The following is a 3,335-nucleotide window of genomic DNA, read 5'->3' as shown; positions in this document are numbered from 1 at the left end:
GAGTGAGAGAGCTACGAGTTGGAGTACCAGAGTGTCGACAACCTCTACTTCTTGTACTGGTGACCCTAGTACATCAAGTAGATGGAGTGCCGAGGTTGTCGGCTCCCTCTACACTTGTACCTCAATGAACCAAGTATAATTGGAGTATAAGGTTCGTGTTTATCTTTGGTGTTGAGTTCTTAAGAAAAGTTATCTTTGATCACTATATTCTTGTGGGTTCATCGTTCGTCCTCGTAACGGATACTCTAGTAGAAGGGCCCTGATAAAGACGGATAACCCTTGCATATGCGCTAGAGTAGTAGTCAATAGCATAGACGTGGTGTCTAGGCTTGAGGCTACCTTCGTTTGCCTCGTATCCCACGGTTGAGGGGTAGGCGGCAGGTGGCGACAACCTAGTTCATCCCTTGTAATCCCCCATGTCCGGGTTTGGCATAGAGCTGTAGACCGGCAATGCTTGGCAGACCAAGTGTTATCCGGTGCCCAAAGTAAGTCTATAGTGGCAAGGCTATCTTAACTTAGGACCTCTACCCTTAGAAAAATCTCACTACCCGAGCTATCCTTCTTCTTGTTATCTTGGGCGAACTAGCTAAGAGGCTTCGCACATCCGTTCATTTGGGAAAATACGATATCCTGAATACTTCCGGGTGAAGTGCTACGACGGTATATCCGTGCACTTATGGATTCTTTCGCTCACGCTAAGAAATACGAAAAAGCATTTCTGGCGCCGTTGTCGGGGAACGGTTGTCGTAATTATCTCCAAACCTAGTTCACCTGTGTACCCTTTTATTTTTACGTTTCTTTTCTTTTTATTCTTTTTCCAATGGAGCAACCATCAATTCATCAACTTTCTGCTCCCAAGGGAGAGATCTTAGATCCACCACAATCCTCGAAGCCAATCACAGCTTCTAGCTATGAACTCCGCCCTAGCTTTGTAGCCATGGTTTGGGAACAAACCTTCTCGGGGTTAGATTACGAAAACCCATATCATCACCTACGGGAATTTGAGCAACTCTGTGCTTGTCTAACCATTTTGGGCATGCCACATGAAACTCTTCGGTGGAAGTTGTTTCCCTTCTCTCTTGATGAGAGGGCAAAACAATGGTACGCCCATAATGTAGGGAAGGTAAAAGGAGATTGGGAAGAATTGAGGAACATATTCTATCTCGCGTTCTTCCCTATATCTCGAATCGCTTCCCTGCGATAGGAGATTCGCAATTTCCAACAAAAAGAGAAGGAAACCATAGGTGCAGCTTGGGCTAGATTTTCACTCCTATCACACTCTGGCCCAGGCTTGCCTATACCAAACCATATGCTGTTACAATATTTTTGGTTAGGTCTTAACAAGGAATCTGCCCTATAGCTTGATATCGCTGCTGGAGGTTCATTCAACCATAAAACCACAGCGGAAGGAGAAGCATTATTAGACCACATTCTAGAAAACACTCCTATCCTAGAACCCCTCAATGTAGAGCCTGAATCAAGACATGAGGAAGTCTCTTCAATCAAGGCCGAACCAATACCTCCCATTCAGAGACCCTCACCCGAACTAGAAATTCCGGAGGAAGGTTTTCCAACCTTCGAAATTTCCATTTTTCGAGGATGAATTTCATGAAGATTTTGGAAATACCTCGAAGTACTCATACCAAAAGACACCACCAATTCCTGTCACTCCCCTCGACCCTCTAGACAAAGAATTCCTTAGGGAATCCATTAGGGAGTTGACTTCTATCCTAAGCAGCGAATGGGTAGAAGAAGCGGAGCTTTCTTCTGAAGAAATTCAGACTCGCACCCCTTCTTTAACCATCTAATGCCAGATCTATAGAACCACGGTGGACATACTTTACAATCCTACTATCGGAGCAAATCTCATGTCCACATCTTTCGCACACACCTACTTAGGTGCTAAACCCCTTGCTCCGACAAACAAATCTCTTAGGGTTGCCCCACGCTCTAACCTAGAAGGACATAGGATCCTGCACAATGTAACAGTGCATCATGATAATATCGAAATGGTCCTTGATTTCCATGTCTTTGACATCCATGATTTTGATATCATGATAGGGCATCCCCTAGAAAAACTCTTCATAGAGCCACCCACATTAGGGGACCTGGACATAAAGCTAGGGAGAGACACTTTTTCCATTCCTATCACTCGAGCCAAAAACTCGATGGTAGAATCTCTCCCCTATCCACAACTGCCTGAGGAGGTCGTGTTGGTTTCGCCCTTTGAATCTCCCGAGTCGGCCTTAGAAAAAGGTGCCAAACTCTTCATTGAAGAGAAGGATGACTTAGGTGAGACCACAAACCTTCCCAACGAGGAAGTACTGGTACAACCTTCGGTTGAACTTAAACCCCTACCCGCTGGCCTACGTTATGCTTTTCTTAATGGTGACACCAAAACTCCTATAATCATAAGTGACAAGCTTACTGATGAGAAGACAACCAAACTCATCGCTATTCTTGAGAAACATAGGTCTGTTTTCGGGTATTTCCTTCAGGATCTTAAGGGGATAAGTCCAACACTTTGCACCCATCGCATTCCAATCAATCCCTCTAGCACACCATCTAGACAACCTCAGCGAAGGCTGAATAATGCAATGAGGAAAGTCGTGAAGAAGGAAGTCCTCAAACTTTCATGCCAGGATTATTTATCCCATACCACATAGTGATTGGGCTAGTCCCGTCTAGGTGGTACCCAAGAAAGGAGGAATGATGGTCGTTGAAAATAGTAAAAACAAGTTGATCCCGCAATGAACCGTCACGGGGTGGAGAATGTGTATCAATTACTAAAAGCTCAACTCAGCTACAAAGAAAGACCACTTCCCACTGTTCTTCATTGATGAAATGTTGGAGTGGTTGGCGAAGCATTCTTTCTTCTGTTTCCTTGATGGGTATTCGGGGTATCATCAGATTTCCATCCACCTCGATGATCAAAGCAAGACCACATTCACTTGCCCGCATGGAACGTATGCATACAAACGAATGTCATTCGGGTTGTGCAATGCACCCGCTTCGTTCTAACGGTGCATGACGTCTATTTTCTCAGACATGATTGAAGAAATCATGGAAGTTTTCATGGACGATTTTTCGGTCTATGGAAAAACTTTTGACCATTGTCTTGAGAATTTAGACAAAGTCTTGCAACGATGCCAAGAAAAGGACCTGGTACTTAATTGAGAAAAGTGCCATTTCATGGTTTGAGAAGGCATCGTCCTTGGACACCTTGTGTCCGAAAGGGGGATCAAGGTAGACAAAGCCAAGATTGAGGTTATCGAGCAACTACCACCCCCTGTGGATGTGAAAGGAATCCATAGCTTCCTAGGTCATGCGGGGTT

Source organism: Miscanthus floridulus, chromosome 1, assembly GCF_019320115.1.
Source record: "Miscanthus floridulus cultivar M001 chromosome 1, ASM1932011v1, whole genome shotgun sequence".
Lineage (NCBI taxonomy): Eukaryota > Viridiplantae > Streptophyta > Magnoliopsida > Poales > Poaceae > Miscanthus > Miscanthus floridulus.
Note: the sequence above shows the minus strand (reverse complement) of the source record.